Consider the following 19,024-nt stretch of genomic DNA (forward strand, 5'->3'; position numbering starts at 1 on the left):
AAGGTGGTAGAACATTCTATACCAGACTTCAAGACATATTATAATGTTATAGTAAATAAGACAGTGCAGCATTGGCAGAGGCAGACAACTAGACTACACAGAAACAAACCCAGGCATATTTGGAAACTTCATTTCTTGCAGACTTGGAAGTGCAGAGCAATGCAGAAAAGAAAAACTATTCAAAAAATGTCAGTGGGAAAATTGTAGCTCCATATGAGGGAAAAATGAAATTAAATCTCTACCATACCACATACAAAAAACAATGCTAGGTAGATTAAAATACTTAAATGTAAAAGACAAATCCATAACACACTTAGAAGACATTATAGAGGATATTTTTGACAATGGGGTAGGAAATAATTTATTAAATAAGACACAAAATGAAAAAAAAACATAAAAGAGGTACTAATTCAACTACATTAAAATTAACAACTTCTGGTTTTTAATGCATTTTTTATTGTGAACTTTAACATATATACATAACAGTATTAACTTTCAAAGTATGATTTAACAGGTAGAGAGCAAATTTCAAAGACTGTCATGGGTCACAGTTCCACAACTTCAGCTATTTCCATTACTGTAAAATATAACATACATACAGAAAGGTGTTAACTTTCAAAGTACAGTTCAACAAGCAGTTATATAGGTAATTTTAAAAATTATTATGGGTTACAGTTCCACAGTTTCAGCTCTTTCTTTATCATGAAATATAGGGTATACACACAAAGGAGAAGACTTTCAAAGCACAATTCAATGAGCAGCTATAGGGCAAATTTCAAAGGATGTTATAGGTTACAGTTCCACCATGTCATTTACCTTTTTACTTTACCTTCTTCCAGCTATTCCAACACCCCAGCATCTAAATATATATATATATATATATATATAAATATATATATATATATAATATATATATATATATATATAAATATATATATATATATATATAATATATATATAAAGTTTCAGTATTCATAGACCTTTGTTAAATCTTGTTTGTAGCTACCCCTTCCTCTCACTTAATCTCTTTCTCCATCTTCGGTGGTGTCTAGGCAGTGACCACCCTAACTTGTTCATATTGAAAGGGGGTGTCGACAGTATGGGGAAGGGGGCTGCATCTGATTGTTGTTCTTAAAGAGGCTGTTGCCTCTGGGTTTTAGGACATGTCTGGCATAGGAACACTCTGGTGGATTTAAGTTTCTGAGAGATAAAACTTAGTGAATGTATCGTTTATGGAATCCCAGGTAGGGACCTAGGTATTTGGGGATGACTTTTGGTAAGGACATGACATACTGTGGCCATTTGGGATGTCTAGCTGGAGCTTGCAAGAACTTCTCTTTTTAAGACACCTGGAAGAGAATGGAAAGCAGGCCTCAAACTGGGAACTTATATTTGCAACATATAAAATGGGCAAAGCATTCATAGATCCTGGATATATAAAGAATATCTCTGCATCATTTTTTTTAATTTATTGAGATTGCTCACATACCATACAATTACCCAAAGATCCAAAGTATACAATCAATTGTCCATGGTACCATCATACAGCTGTGCATCCATCACCACAATTAATTTTTTTTTCCATTTTTAGAACATTTTCATTACTCCGGAAAAGAAATAAAGGCAGACAAAAAAAGGAAACTTGAATCCTCCCATACCCCTAACCACCCCCAAGTCCATTACTGATTCATAGTATTAGTATAGTACATTTGTTACTGTTGATGAAAGAATGTCCAAATACTACTAACTGTAGTATACAGTTTGCAATAGGTATAGATATTTTTCCTATATGCCCCTCTATCATTAACTTCTAGTTACAGTGTCATACATTTGTTCTAGTTCATGAGAGAGATTTCTGATATTTGTATGGTTAATCACAGACATTGTCCACCACAAGATTCACTGCTCTATACATTCCCATCTTTTAACCTCCAACTTTCCTTCTGATGACATACGTGACTCTGAGCTTCCCCTTTCCACCACATTCACACACCATTCAGCACTGTTAGTTATTCTCACAATGTGCTATCATCACCTCTGTCCATTTTCAAACACTTAAGTTCACCCTAGTTGAACATTCTGCTCATAATAAGCAACTGCTCCCCATTCTTTAGCCTTGTTCTATATCCTAGTAACTTATATTTCATGTCTATGAGTTTACATATTATAATTAGTTCATATCAGTGAGACCCTGCAATATTTGTCCTTATGTGTCTGTCTTATTTCACTCAATATAGTGTCCTCAAGGTTTCTTCATCAACCCATTTTTTTAAGACAGTTTTGTTCACACCCTATACATTCCATCCTAAGCAAACAATCGATGATTCCCTGTATAGTCATGTATTTACGTATTCACCACCCTCATCACTATCTATATAAGGACATCTCCATTTCTTGCAAAAAGAAGGAGGAAGAGTTAAAGAAGTTAGAGAAACAAAATAAAAATAAAAAAGAAAGGAAAAAAGAAAACAAAACAAAACATGACAGCTAGGAACAATAAAAGGAAAGATAGCGTTAAACTAAAGTAGAATAAAGAGTCAGACAACACCACCAATGCCAAGAGTCCCATACCTTTCCCCCATGTCCTCCCCACCATATGCATTTAGCTTTGGTATATTGCCTTTGTTACATTAAAGGAAGCATAATACAATGTTTCTGTTAATTATAGTCTCTAGTTTGCATTGATTATATTTTTCCCCCAATATCACCCTATTTTTAGCAGCTTGCAAGGTTGACATTCATTTGTTCCCCCTCATGGAAAAACATAATGTGTACCTTTTATCACACTTGTTGAGCACTCTAGGTTTCACTGAGTTCTATAGTCCCAGTCTTTATCTTTCCTCTTTTCCTTCTGGTGTCCCACATGCTCCTAACCTTCCTCTTTCAAACATACTCACAGTCATCTTTGTTCAGTGTACTTACATTTCTGTGCTACCATCACTCAAGATTGTGTTCCAAACCTCTCACTTCCATCTTTTCCTATCTGTCTGTAGTGCTCCCTTTAGTATTTCCTGTAATAGAGGTATCTTGTTCACAAACTCTGTCATTGTCTGTTTGTCAGAAAATATTTTAAGCTCTCCCTCATGTTTGGACAGTTTTGCCAGATATAGGATTCTTGGTTGGTGGTTTTTCTCTTTCAGTATCTTAAATATATCACACCACATCCTTCTTGCCTTCATGGTTTCTACTGAGAAATCTGCACATAGTCTTATCAAGATTCCTTGGTATGTGATGGGTTGCTTTTCTCTTGCTGCTTTCAGGATTCTCTCTTTGTGTTTGACGTTTGTTATTCTATTAAGTGTCTTGGTGTAGGCCTATTCAGATCTATTCTGTTTGGGGTATGCTGCGCTGCTTGGATCTGTAATTTTATGTCTTTCATAAGAGATGGGACATTTTCGTTGATTATTTCCTCTTTTATTGCTTCTGCCCCTTTTCCCTTCTCTTTTCCTTCTGGGACACCCATGACATGTACATTCATGCAGTTCATGTTGTCATTCAATTCCCTGAGCGTTGCTCATATGTTTAATTCTTTTACTTATCTGTTCTCTTGTGTGTAGGATTTCAGGTGTCTTGTTCTCCAGTTCCTGAGTGTTTCCTTCTGCCTCTTGAGATCTGCTGTAGTATATTTCCATTGTGTCTTTCATCTCTTGTGTTGTGCCTTTCATTTCCATAGATTCTGCCAGTTGTTTTTTTGAACTTTCGATTTCTACCTTATATTTGCCCAGTGTTTTCATGATATACTTCATCTCTTTTGCCATATCTTCCCTAAACTTTTTGAATTGATTTAGTATTAGTTGTTTCAATTCCTGTATCTCAGTTGACGTGTAAGTTCATTCCTTTGACTGGGCCATAACTTCATTTGACTGGGCCATAACTTCATTTTTCTTAGTGTAGGTTGTAGTTTTCTGTTGTCTAGGCATCTTGTTTCCTTGGTTACCCTAATCAGGTATTCCCAGACCAGAACCTGCTCAGATCTCAGAAGGGGGCAATATTCAGTATCAGGTCTCCCTGAGAGTGTGTCTTAGAAGATTGACACACCTTGTGAGGCCTCAAGCCACTGTGCTTTTCCTAACCTGCCTAGCAGGTGGTGCCTTTCAGCCTGTAGCTCCTGACTGGTGTAAGGAGGTGTGGCCTCCTTAATCATTAGTTTCTGTTTGGCTGTTTTCTCCCAGGCTCTGGGGTCTGGTTCTGAATGGGAAGCTGGTAGTAGGACCGGGCACCACCTCCTTCCTTTTAGGGAAGAGACATCCCCTAGGGGGTTTTCATTTGCATTTAAATAGGCTCTTTGTCTCTCTGACTCTGCTATCTCCACTCTTGTCTGGGTCAGAGAGCTGCGAACTGAATATGGCTGTGGCTTTCTCCACTGAGCCACCCAGGTTAAGAGAGAGAAAAAGGGACAGAAAGCCCCCCTTCAGGGCCAGTCCACAATCCCCCCAACTTCACCCACCGGCCAGAGATAGCATCCAGCACAGAGAAAATTGCCAGCTCTTTAAAGTCAGTCATCACTAAAAGCCTTTGTCTGCTTGTTGGGATTTGTAGCTTGTATTGAGTAGTCCACATTTTTTAATTAAAACCCCAGTTGGAGCTGGACTGAGGTATCTTCACTTGTTCGGAGAGTGCTGCTCTGTATCAGAGAGATTTTGTGGTTCAGGCTGCCATGGGGGAGGGTCTCTCGGCACGGGTCTGCAGTCTTTACTTACAGATTTTATGCTGCAATCTCAGGCATTCCTCCTAATCCAGGTTGGTGTATGATGTGTGGACAGTCACAGTTGTCCCCAGCAGTTATTCTAGATTATTTACTAGTTGTTCCTGATTATTAGTTGTTCCAGGAGGACTAACTAACTTCTACTCCTCTCTCTGCCACAATCTTCTTTCTCCTTGACTTTTAAACTTTTGCCAATCTGGTAATTTCATTGACATTTTAATTTACTTTTTCCCTATTGCTAATTACTAACTTTTATGTTTATAGATAATTTTGAGTCATCTTTCGTGAAGTGGGCTTTCATGTTTTTGGCCCATTTTTGAAAGTGAGTTTTGTCTTTCAAAAAATGATTCAGGGAGAAGAAGATGGTGGCATAGAGAGGAGTGGAAGCTAGTCAGCCCCCCTGGAACAACCAATAAACAACCAGGAACAACTAGTAAATAATCTGGCATAACTGTGGGGGGACAAACATGACCATCCACTCATCATACACCACTGGAATTGGGAGCACTACCTGAGATCACAGCATAAAATCTGTAACTAAAAACTGCAGATCCAAGCTGGGAGCCACCTCCCCCAATGGCCCGAATTGCAAAGGCTTGCAGTGCTAGAGAGCAGCACTCTCCGGCAAGTGAATATAGCTCAGCTGAGCTCCAACTGGGGTTTTATTTAACAAGCCTGTACTGCTCACTACAAGTCACAAATCCCCAACAAGCAGACAAAAGCTTTTGATGATGACTGACCTTGGAGAGCCAGAGGACCTTTCTGGGAGGGAGGGGAAGCCCAGAGGACCGGGTGCTGTCTCTGGTGGATGGATGAAAGTGAGGGTGTCCACAGAATGACCCTGAAGAAGGGCTTTCTGTTCCTTTTTCAGCTCAGTGGAGAAAGCCTCAGCCATTTTCAATTCCCAGTGCTCAGACCCAGACAAGGGTGGAGATAGCAGAGTCAGAGACTATTCAAATGCTAATGACCTCTCCCCAGGGGAGTTCTTTACCCTAAGAGGAAAGAGGTGGTGCCAAGCTCTACTACCCACCCTCCATTCAGAACCAGACCCCAGAGCCTGGGGGAAAACAGCCACATGCCATACCTCCTTACACCAGTCTGGAGTGATAGGCTGACAGGCACCACCTGCTGGGCAGAAAAGCACAGTGATTTGAGGCCTCACAGGGTGTATCAATCTAAGACACCGTCAGGGAGATGTGATACTATTGCCTCCTCCTAGACCTGAGCCCTTTGGTCTGGGAAAACCTGATTGGGGTAACCAAGGAAATGAGATGCTTAGACAACAGAAAACTACAACCTACACTAAGAAAAATGAAGTTATGGCCCAGTCAAAGGAACAAACTTACACTTCAACTGAGATACAGGAATTTAAACAACTAATACTAAATCAATTCAAAAAGTTTAGGGAAAGTTTAGGGAAGATATGGCAAAAGAGATGAAGTGTATAATGAAAACACTGGGTGTACACAAGTGAAACTGAAAGTTCAAAAAACAACTGACAGTATCTATGGAAATGTAAGGTACAACACAAGAGATGAAAGACACAATGGAGACACACAACAGCAGATTTCAAGAGGTAGAAGAAAACACTCAGGAACTGGAGAACAGGGCACCTGAAAGCCTACACACAAAAGAACAGATAGAGAAAAGAATGGAAAAATATGAGCAATGTCTCCAGGAACTTAAGGACAAAACAAAACACAGGAATGTATGTCATTGGTGTCCCAGAAGAGGAAGAGAAGGGAAAAGGGGCAGAAGCAATAATAGAGGAAATAATGAAAATTTTCCATCTCTTATGAAAGACATAAAATTACAGATCCAAGAAGTACAGCATACCCCAAACAGAACAGATATGAATAGGCCTATGCCAAGACAGTTAATAATCAAATTATCAAACATCAAAGACAAAGAGAGGATCCTGAAAGCAGGAAGAGAAAAGCAAGCCATCACATACAAAGGAAGCTTGATAAGACTATGTGAGGATTTCTCAATAGAAACCATGGAGGCAAGAAGGACGTGGTATGATATATTTAAGATACTGAAAGAGAAAAACCACCAACCAAGAATCCTATATCTGGCACAACTGTCCTTCAAACATGAGGGAGAGCTTAAAACTTCTGTGTAAGACCAAGGGAAGAGATGTTTATTTGGTGCAGGATCTGTATTTCATGTAGCACACTAAATAATTTAACTTGTATGGTCAGTTTATTCAAACACCATAATTACACGGAACTTTGAATAGGAAGTGAGATCTGGTAGGTTTGTACAGGTTGGCATGAAATCCTGATAACATCCCAAAGTAATTTGGGCAGGGAATAAAAATGTATTTGCAGGGCCCCCCTGAGGAACTGGGGAAAAATGCAGAAATATTAAACTTCCCCACCTGGGTTATTACTGATGTTCTTGCAAGCATTGAGGACTACCAGTTTGGTAGGCCAAGCCCTCAATCTTGGGACTTGCCCTTATGAAGCCTGTTACTGCAAAGGAGAGGCTAAGCCTACTTATAATTGTGCCTAAGAGTCTCCCCTAGAGAACTTCCTCTGTTGCTCAAATGTGCCCTCTCTCTTTAAGCCAATGCAGCACATAAACTCACTGCCCTCCCCTCTACGTGGGACATGACTCTCAGTAGTGAAAATCTCCCTAGTAATGTGGGACATGGCTCCTGAGGATGAGCCTGGACCCTGCATTGTGGGACTGAGAAAATCTTCCCAACCAAAACAGGGAAGCAAAATGAAACAAAATACAGTTTCAGGGGCTGAGAGATTTCAAAAGGAGTTGAGAGGTCACTCTGGAGGGTATTCTTAGGCGTTATATAGATATCCCTTTTTAGTCTTTAGTGTATTGTAATAGTTAGTAGGAAATACCTGAAACTGTTGAACTGCAATCCAGTAACCTTGATTTTTGAAGACAATTGTATAACTATGTAGCTTACACAATGTGACTTTGTGATTGTGAAAACCTTGTGGCTCACACTCCCTTTACCCAGTATATGGACAGATGAGTTGAAAAACTGGGGACAAAAATTAAATAAAAAATAGGGTGGGATGGGAGGATGGAATGTTTTGGGTGTTCTTTTATACTTTTATTTTTATTCTTATTTTTATCATTTTTTGGAGCAATGAAAATGTTTAGAAATTGATTGTGGTGATGAATGCACAATTATATGATGGTACTGCGAACAATTGATTATACACTGTGGATGACTGTATGGTATGTGAATACATCTCAATAAAACTGAATATAAAAAACATTATGTTTAAAACATGGAATTGGAAGGAAGGAAGGGAGGGAGGGAGGAAGGGAGAGAGGAAGGAAGGAAGGAAAAGAGAGAGGAAAAAGTGGCAATTGAGCTGGGGTAGATAAGATGTGTAGGAGTTAATTAGTCAAAGCAGGGTGGGAGGTTGCAGGAAAGCTGATTCCTGCCCTGAAACCCTTCCTAATTAAAGATAATAATTCCCAGTTCTGGTTAGGGACCACACTGAGGGTCTCCAAAGATCTCTGAGGTGCTCCAACATTTGCAAATGAAACTCCCAAACTGAGTTATGTTTAATCCCCACCCCACCCAAAAAAAGTCCCTTTTATGTGCTTTATGAAAATAAATATACCAAATGTAATCTTAAAACACAGAGAAACAGGAGAGTCAACATTCACAATTCAAAAAGATTCTTTGATGAACAAGAAGATTTACCACACAGTTTCTTAAAATAGCCGCTTCCTCCATATACTCAAAATGTGATTTCATTAACAAAATCAGGTTTATCCCAGCTTCCAGAAATATGCCAAACAGTTGCTTTCAGAGGTAACAGAGTACTGAAAATCCAAAAAACAATGATCCACCAAAAACTGGGTTAATGTTGCTGTAAACTCAAGGTTCTAGAACCACTTAATCACTCAAAAACCGACTCTGAGGCCACCCCCTGGGGGAGGCTGTAGCTGACAAAGCTCTCCCCAGTTTAGCTGATCATGCCTTGTTTCTCCCTCTAATCACACACACATTAATAATTCTAGTTGTTTACAGGTGTCTAACATACAATAAACTCCTTGTGGGCAGGGGCTAAGTCATATTCTTCTAAGTCACCCCAGGAACCCCACATATAGTCCAGGCCATTGCCCAGGACCTGCTTGTTGAATAAATGAAAGACTCTCCCAAGCTTAGTGCAACAAACCCTCACTTCCTAGGCCTATGCCTGTTTTGCATCCATCAGTTTAGAGCTCCTAAATCTTTGCTCTGTCCTGCTCCCTGTTTTGAGTTCTTGAGCCTCACTCTCATCCCCCACAGGCCAAAGACCTCACCTGGTGTCCACCTTAGGGTAAGTCCCTCCAACACTGGGTCTTGCCCTCCTCTTCCCCAGGACTGGTGTCTCTCTCCAAACCCAGGCCAGAAGTTAATGACCAGCTCTCAGGTCAACCTCTGCCACATGGCCGTGTCCACCTGGGCACCCACTTCAGCTTCCTCCCAACTGAATGACACCCAATAAATCCAATGATCTCCAAAATGAGGCATTTATTCTTATGGGAATGAAGGAAGAAATTATTAAAACTTTACTGTAATATTTGTTTTTATCTCATTCATTTTTAATTCAACTTTCTTTTGTTTTATAACATCATAATATGTGTACAATGCCATTTGTGCAGAATTTAAAAATACAAAATTACATATATTGGCTGTGACATGCTAAGACTTTTTTAATTACAGAGGTGGCAGGATAAAAAAGTCTGAAGAATGCTGATCTAATAAACCAGCACCAATTTATTTTGAAAGGCTTCAAACTGTCATTCCTTTGTTTCTACAAGTACATCTTCTCTCAAATAGTGTTGGGTGGCAAAATCTAATTTTTTTTTAAATTAAAATTCATTTAAATCAATGTTGATAGACATCAGAAAATTTCATATACTTGAAATTAATGTGTTATGAAAAGAAAGACCTTTACCGAGCACTATTATGAGCACAGTTCTGACTTTGGAAACTGCTGTCTGATTGGGATTTTAAAAATTTGCTTCTCCTTTCTGTCACACAGAGTCAGCACCAGCTTCTCTCATGGCAAGCCCATGGGAAAAGAATTTTAAAACCACCATTGGATCCTTGTTGCCTTCAGGCTCTCCTTGAATTTCAAAAATTATATACCTTACTTGACTTCATCTAAAGAGCAGTGTCTGTGCATTTCACACGTGATTTACAAAAATTAGTGGAAAATGAATAAGCAAACTCATAGAGTCAGAATGTAGAATATAGGTTACCAGGGGAATCGGTGTAGGGAGCTGGTGTAGGGAATGGGAAGTTAAGGTTTAAAATGTACAAGATTCCTGTTTGGAATGATGGAAATGTTTTGGTAATGGATGGTGGTGATGGTAGCACAACATTATGAACGCAATTAACAGCACTGAAATATATATCTGATTATGATTAAAAGGGGAAATGTTAGATTGTATACATGGTAACAGAATAAAAATTTTTTAAAAGTCCATGGAAATACACTACGTAATTAGTGAACCCTAAGTTATACCATGGACTTAATTAATAGTACAGTTATTAAAATGTGCTGTCATCAATTGCAACAAATGTTCCACACCAATGCAAGGTGTTGGTGGTGGGGTGGTATATGGGAATCCTGTATTTTATGCATGATTGTTCTGTAAACCCATAACTTCTCAAATAAAAAGGAAATTTTAAAAAATTAGTGGAAAACGGTGTGCCGGTTTGAATGTATTATGTTCCCCAAAACGCCATTATCTTTGATGTAATCTTGTGTGGGCAGATGTATCAGTGTTGATTAGATTGTAATTCTTTGAGTGTTTCCATTGGAGATGCGCCCCACCCAACTGTGGGTGATGACTCTGATTGGATAATTTCCATGGAAATGGGTGGGTCTAAATTAAATCATGGGAGCCATATAAATGAGCTGACAAACAGAAGGAACTCAGTGCAGCTGAGAGTGACATTTTGAAGAGGAGCTACAGCTAAGAGAGACACTTTGAAGAATGCACAGGAGCTGAGAAGAGAGAGTAGCTGCAGATGAGAGACAGTTTGAAGACGGCCGTTGAAAGCAGACTTTTGCTCCAGAGAAGCTAAAAGAGGACAAACACCCCAAGAGCAACTAAGAGTGACATTTTTGAGGAGCTGAAGAGTAAAGAGGAACATCCTGGGAGAAAGCCATTTTGAAACCAGAACTTGGAGCAGACGCCGGCCATGTGCCTTCCCAGCTAACAGAGGTTTTCCAGACTCCATTGGCCATCTTCCAGTGAAGGTAACCAATTCATTACCTTGGACACTTTATGGCCTTAAGACTGTAACTCTGTAACCAAATAAACCCCCTTACAAAAGCCAATCCATTTCTGGTGTTTTGCATTCCAGGAGCATTAGCAAACTAGAACAAATGGAAAACTGAAACTATTAATGCCAATGATGGGACAACTGAAATAAACTTAATACAACTAGAATAAAGGTGGAAATAAACATGCTGGAAGTAAATCTTTAGCTTCCCTTGAACAATCACTGGATTAATCCAGGTTGCTGGGCATTTAGCTAAGTGGAGAAGAATAAACTATAAAGTATTTTGTCAAGAACGGTGAAGGCTCTAAGACTTTACCCTACTTGCAAGCTAACAAGTTAGCCTGCCACAGTTTCATAGATGCTGACAGAAGACACAAAATCCTAGGTTAGAGACAAAGGACTTTATTACTCAGCAAAATCAGCATTTGTACCCCTTCCCCAAGCTCCAATTTCCACAGGGCAACACAAAGCCAGGTGACACCTGCACAGGTAGTAGATTGAATTACAGGAGAGAATTCCAAGCCTAGGGAACCCAAATCGTAAGTGATTTCTATTCTTTTGAATTTGTTAAAGTGTGTTTCATGGCCCAAGATATAGTCTATCTTAGTGAATGTTCCAAGTAAGTTTGAAAAGAACAGGTAATCTGCAGGTGTTGGGTGGAGTATTCTAAAAAGCGTCAATTAGATCAGTGCTGTTCAAGGCAGCCATATCCTGATTTTCTACTGCTTCATCCATCAAGCAAGGAAAGAAAAGTGTTGACGTCTCCAACTATAACAGTGGGTTTGTCTATTTCTTCTTGTAGCTCTATCAGTTTTTGCCTCATGCATCTTGATGCTCTGTTATCGGGTGCGTACATGTTAAGGATTTTATGTCTTCTTGGAGCACTGATCCCTTTATTGTTAGGTAATTGTTCTGGTTTCTGCTGACTTCTGGCTTCTTCCTGTGGCTTTCTCTGACTGTCAAATTTCCTATCTTTATAAGGTCTCCTGTAAAATGGATTAAGGCCCACCCTGATTCAATCTGAACACACCTTAACTAATAAGAACATCTTCAACAGGTCCTTATCACAAACAGTTCTCACCCACTAGAACACCAATTAAGATTAAGAACGTATCTTTTGTGCGGGAACATGATTCATTGCACCATACTTCTCCTTCATCTTTCTCCCTCTTGTTCTGCCTTCTCTGGTTTTAATTGAACATTTTATATGATTCCACTTTATCTCCTCCCTAGTACATCAATCATATTTCTCTGATGAATATTTTTAGTGATTACCCTAGTGTTCACAATATATATTTTATTATTCTAAGTTCAGTTTAAAATTACACTAGACTGCCTCACATGTAGTACAAGTACCTCCCTCACATTCTTTATGATACTGCTGAATTAACTTCACTTATCCATATGCTATCGTCACCCAATACATCATTACTATTATTACTTTAAACAATTCTTTCTTAGATCAATTAAGAATAAGAAAAATAAAAGATTTTGTTTTGCTTTAATTTATTCTTCTCCAATGTTCTTACTTTCTTTGTATAGATTCAAATTTCTTACCTATATCATTTTCCTTCTCCCTGAAGAATTTATTTTATCATTTCTTGAGGCATATGTCTACTGGTGATGAATTCCCTCAGTTTTTGTCTGAGAAAGTCTTTATTCCTCACTCTTAAAGGATAATTCCACTGGATATGTAATTCTAGGTTGGTAGTTTTTTCTTTCAATGCTTTAAATATTTTAGCTTTGGAAATTATCCCACAGTTCTTGGATGCTTTGTTCAGGTTTTATGTTTCACCCCCATTCTTTTTTCTCTTTGCATTTCTGTTTGGGAAGATCCTATTAATATACCTTCAAGCCCATTGATTCTTTCCTTAGCTATGTCCAGTCTACTGATGAGTTCTTCAAAAACCTTCTTCATTTCTGTTAGTGTTTTTTATTTCTAGTATTTACTTTTTATTCTTTCTTAGAGTTTCTATCTCTCTGCTTACACTACCCATCTGTATTGCATGTTGTCTACTTTTTCCGTTAGTACTTTTAATGTATTAAGCATAGTTATTTTAAAATTCCCTGTGCAATAATTCCAAAATATGTCATATCTGAGCCTGGTTCTGATACTTACTTTGTCTCTTGCTTACTCTGTCTCTTACTTTGTCCTCTTTATTTTTAGCATGGTTTGTAATTTTTTTGTTGAAAGCTAGACAAGATGTATCGAGAAACTGGATCTCAGGTAAATAGACCTTTAGTGTGAGGTTTTATACTAATATGGCTAGAAGTTGGGCTGTGTTTAAATGTTTGCTATACCTGTAGGCACCAGAGGCTTCAAATTCCTTGATGTCTTTGTGTTAGTCTCTCCTATTGTCTTTGGACTTCCCTATATATTCCTTCTCAGAGAGAGTCTGAGCCTTGTGGCTCTTTCAGCTAGAATCCACTATTATCATACTGGAGCCCTTGTGTTTCGGGCTCTGATAAGTTGGGAGGGGGGCCAGGGAGGGATGGATCTTATGACTAAGTCTCAGTCTTTTAGTGGGCTTGTGTCCTTGGGCTATGTTTCTTTGTTTGTTTGTTTCTTCCCTCTGGTGAGGCAGGAAGGTTAGAACTAAAGCCAGGGACATGCCCTTCCCTCAAGTCAGATAAGACTCTGGTAAAGTTTTTCTCCCAGTAAAGTCTTTATTATGGAAAACACTCTGAGGGTGTTTCAAAATAGTTAGCTTGCTCCTCCCCCTACCAGAAACATGAGAGTTTTTTCTTTGGCTCTTTACCATGAAAACCTGGTGGGATCCTAGAGGTAAAACCCACAAAAATATAGCCCCCCACCACCACCACAACCAAGATGTAGTCCCCACGAATTTCTCACTTTCATGCTAGTCCACACTCAGCCTCCAGCAATCTGTCAAAATTACCATTCAAGAATTCCTACCAGTTTATGCCTCCAGTGGTTTCCACTCCAGGAGGCAGATCTTGGTTGTGATTCTTTGGATTTGCCTGTGTCTCCAGATTTGGGGATGGCAGTTTTCCCCATGACCTTGATTCTCTGATGGATCCAAGAAAAAGTTGTTTATTTTCACTTTGCTTAGCTTTTTTCTTATTGTAAGGATGGGAGTAATGACTTCTAAACTCTTTACATGTCAGAGTCAAAACTGGAAGTTCTCAAAACTTTTATAATGGACAGTTAGCTGACCTGCCCATGGTTCCAGAAGGAAACATTTTTATTATATTGTAGAATAAATAATCCTTGCTTGATCTCTTACTGCACTCCGCACCCCCTGCCCACAGCTATCGCTGCATTCTTCTGTTCCCCTGTTTAGCAAAACTCCTAGAAATACTGATCTATACAAACTGCACTTTGCGCCAGATGGAAACATTTTCTCTATTTTCCAAGGATGTTTGTTGTACTAACATCCTTGAAAAGATAATCTGGAATAAAGGGCAGTCAGTACCTCTGCTCACTGGATGTGCAAAACCACAAAAGATCCAAATAGAATTGTCTCCCAACAGATGTATGAAACATTGGGAAAATGCCACTGAAGATTGGGTTTAAAACAGTGATTATCAACCTTGGCTGTCCATCAGCATCACATGGGCAGACTTTGGGAAAAAAAAAAAAAAAAAAGATGTCCAGAAATTCTGTTCCCCAAGCATCAGTAGTTTACAAAACAGCCCCACCATTCCCACCCCACTCCCACCACCCCCTACCCCACCCCCTACCCCCCGTGATTCCAATGTGTAGCCAGGATGGAGATCAGCTGTCTAAAAGATGATGAAGTGAGGTGTAATTGGTAATATATATCTTTAGCTCAGTGTCTCTCAGACTTTTGCTAAGCATATGAACTACCTGGGAATCCTGTTCAATGCAGATTGTGATTCAGTAGATCTAAAATGGGTGCAGAGATTCTTTTCCTGACAAGCTCCTTGGTATTGCCTGATGCTGCCATTCCACTTTGAGTAGCAATGTTTGGCTCAAAATAGACTTTCCATTATAATCAGTGTCTACTGCTAAACTTTCCTACTTTAGGCTATTACATACATGTTCAGGAATACATCATGTATGAAAGGAGAAGGCAGCCTGTTTCTGGAAGGTGGATCCTGCAATAAGAGTGAGGCCTATCCTTTCCCAGAAACACAGAAACACCCTGAGTGTTGAGATCATGAGGATTTCGGGATGTTGAGAAACAGAAAACAGAGTCTTTAAATCCTGACCAACAATATCTCTGCAACTTACATTGCTAAAACATTGATGGTAGCAGTTGGATCCAAGTGCCAGAGAAATAAAAATGAAAATGCTGGCATTGCTGGAGTAAAAGCTTCATCAGGTATGAATAACCTAGAAAAGCACTGATCAAGTTATTGTTTCTCCTTCTATTGAGAATAAAGGAAATCCTCTCCAGACAGCCTCCTATCAATCTCCTGGTTTAATTTCCGAAGGTCATGATACCATTGGTCTCTGAGATGGCAGAGCTGTTGCCCGCACCACCCCTTCCACCTCCCTGCTGCACTGGCAGGGAGTGGGAAGGAAGCGACCCTCTTCAAGGACGAGTGCTACTCATTAAGAGGCCTTCTCCAGCCCAGCAGGCTGTTTCTTTTCCAGATTGCACAAGTATATTTTCTGGCCACACGAGTCCTTCATTTATTTTCCAGAGCAAATTGAAGACTGCCAAGTGCCTGGGAGCTCAGAAGACACATAGAGACATGCTTGTTAAATATTGATCGTCTTGATGGCCCTGGGGGAGGAAGAATGAAGGAAGATCTGGTGCCTCCTTCTTTGACATGCCTCCTTAACCAAGTTAATACCTGCATACCAGACAGCTGCCTCTGCAAGCATTTTAGAAATAGCACTTCACAATGATGACACAGGTCAACCTTCCATTCCCAGCGGGCCTGGCTTCTCTGAGTTTTCTAATACAGATTTGCTGGCACTGGAGCAGGTCTTTGCTTACCCTTACTTCTGTGTTACTCACATCCATCAGAAAAAAACAATGCCATGACAAGTTACTAAGAGCTGAGGAAAGGAGCCTGCCTCAGCCAGTGAGCTAAGTGAAGGAAGACACTAGGCTCCTTTGGTCAGATGTGAAATTGACACTGCTGCAGATATTCCTCCAATAGACCTTTATGATGTATCATTATGTGCTTAGGTGCTGGAGATCCAAAAATAAATAAAACCTGGTCTCTATCCTTGATAGGCTTGTAAGCCCAAAACCTGGGTTAATGATTTTCTAGGGTTAGGCCTAATTATTTAAATACTCAAAGAGAAAATATCTATTTGCCTATTGAGAGAAGTGGTCATTTTGTGATCCAAGGTTGAGAGAAGCCAATAATTAAAGATGGGAGTGGCTGGTTCTAGGGATGGTAGCCAATCCCCATGAAAGGGCATGATGTCCCTAAAGGATGGAAATAGAGTTTGTACCTATTCCAGATGTTTCATAATAATTATAAGATTACTCCAATTTCTTCCTGAATGGCAATCCTCAGCACAGGCCCATGGTAAAGTGCCCGTAGGAACCTCACAAGGCCCCTCAATCAGTGGTAGTCTTCAGTCATCCATGGCTGCAAAACTCACTGAGCTTCAGGGGCCAGCAGGTAATGCAGGGTGTGAAACCAGAGTGACTGGAGGAATGATATGAATTTTAAAGGCAATCAAATTAAAAAAAAAAAAAATCAACAAAACATGCACTGCCCCTTTGCTTTCTCAGCAACCATTTGTAAAGCTGGGCTTGAGAATCTGCTCCACCATTTCCATCTGTGTAAGTGTGGGCATGTTACTTCAACTCTGTAAGATTTCTATTTCTCATCAGCTAAACAGAGATGATAATGCCCAGCCTGAATTTATCACCAGGTGGTTGTGATAACTTAATTATCCAATATCTATGAAAGTATATTTAAACTGTAAATCAATACAAAAATGCAAGCAATGTAATCAAGATCGTGTCTTCCTTATCTCTGAATGTTTAATTTATGTTCTGTCTCTCTTAGAACTTAGAGTGGAAAATTCCAGTCTATTTTCCAGAATCCCACTGATAATTTTTGTCAGAAAAAAATACCCTTTTCCTGCTGCCCTAACTTGTTTAGAGCATGGCTTCTGTGATTGTTAAATTACTGCCCTACAGCAAATCAAATCAACAAATATTTACTAGCTGCTGAGCCCAGCCTTGTAGAACGTACCAAAAAAAGCCTTGTAGAAGGTACCAAAAAAAGCATTAAAGGAGCAAATTGCCCAGCTGCACTGGTTCCCATATATTCTGGAGGAGGGAGAAACAGCTCCAATCCACCTGGAGCTTCACTTCAAATACAAGAAGCAGCTGGTCTTCTTGATTTAAGGTTCAGAACAAATTGTAGAGAGAATTTATTTTACAAGCTCTCTGGTTGGCAGAATTTCAAAATTCATCAAAAGAAAGATAAGGATGATGAGGATGATAAAAATGATTCTACATAGTTGGTCTTTATATAGTAACATAAAAGAAGTACAACTACATAGGACATGCCAGAGCTGGAACATACCCTCAATTTCACCCAAAATGGATTTATATCAAGGCCTACCCAGAACCTGTGAAAAACAGAGGGGACCACTCCCCCCACCCCCCACCATCACCATATGCTTGACATGGGTTGCTCTTGGTCTCATGCTGGACCTGTGAAGATTTCAGGTAATGGTAGTTTGTATTAATCCAGTCAGGGGGCAGCAATGCCTATTTAACATGGGAGAGCCTCCAGAGAATGAATCCCAATATTTCAAAACCTGAATGATACTAAAAATGACAACATCCCGATAGTTCTTTTCTGTGAACTGTTGAGATTTTTGTCATAAAGTCTCATTAAAAGTCTAAAGCAAATAAGGGTCACACTTTGGAAAAATGCTAATGACCTGATTCATAAATGAATTTCCCTCAACTTGGCAAAAATAACAATTCTAGCTAACATGTATTGAGCTTCTACTGCCAGGTAAGGTACTGAGTATTTTAATACATTAGCTTATTTAATTCTCTTGATGAGCCATTGTAGATTCTAAGATTTTTCTCATTTTAAAATGAGGTTAAATCATGGCCCAAGGTCGTATGGCCAAGTGAAGGAGTTGGGCCATTGGCTGCTCCCTACCATCCATGACGCAGAAGACAGAAGTGGATGTAGTCTGCCCACCAGTCCCCAGGCCACTGAAGTTCAATGAGTGGCTTCTGGTAGTAAGTAGACAGCATGTGGATGTTAGCTGATCTATCCACAGCCAAGGACTGCACCCCTCACCCTGTCAGCTCCTTCAGAAAGGTCTTCTTTTGGTCCCAAACAGGACTAGGTGTAAGACTTGGAGACACGAGTCAGTGAAACCCCATTCTCGTACTGCCAAAAAGAGGACTGAAAACACTTATACCCACTATTGAAGGAGTATCCCTTTTCCATCTTCATTGATGTCCTTATTAGTGAGAAGTCCCATGGCAACCAAGGTACGAAAGCCTTTCAAACTTACATATGTGTGCCGGTTTGAATGTATTGTGTCCCCCAAATGCCAATGTCTTTGTAGTCTTGTAGGGGCAGACGTTTTGGTGCTGGTTGGATTTGCTTGGAATGTGCTCCACCCAGCTGTGGGAGATGATTTTGATGAGATGTTCCCACGGAGGTGTGGCCCCACCCATTCAGGGTGGGCCTTGATCAGTGGAGCTATATAAATGAGCTGACTCAAAGAGAGGAAAGGGAGTACAGCTGGGAGTGATGTTTTGAAGAGGAGCAAGCTTGCTAGAGAGGAACGTCCTGGGAGAAAGCCGTTTTGAGGCTGGAGCTTTGGAGCAGACGCCAGCTGCCTTCCCAGCTAGCAGAGGTTTTCCGGACGCCATTGGCCATCCTCCGGTGAAGGTGCCCGGTTGCTGATGTGTTGCCTTGGATGCTTTGTGGCCTTAAGACTGTAACTGTGTAGCGAAATAAACCCCCGTTTTATAAAAGCCAATCTATCTCTGGTGTTTTGCATTCTGCAGCATTAGCAAACTAAGACAATATGTTTCAGAAATTTAAGTCATGCCCATGAATGTTTATGGCTCAAATTTTCTGTTTTACTAGTGGAGTCTTTACTT

The sequence above is a fragment of the Choloepus didactylus genome, chromosome 5 (genome assembly GCF_015220235.1).
Source record: "Choloepus didactylus isolate mChoDid1 chromosome 5, mChoDid1.pri, whole genome shotgun sequence".
In the NCBI taxonomy this organism is placed as follows: Eukaryota; Metazoa; Chordata; class Mammalia; order Pilosa; family Megalonychidae; genus Choloepus; species Choloepus didactylus.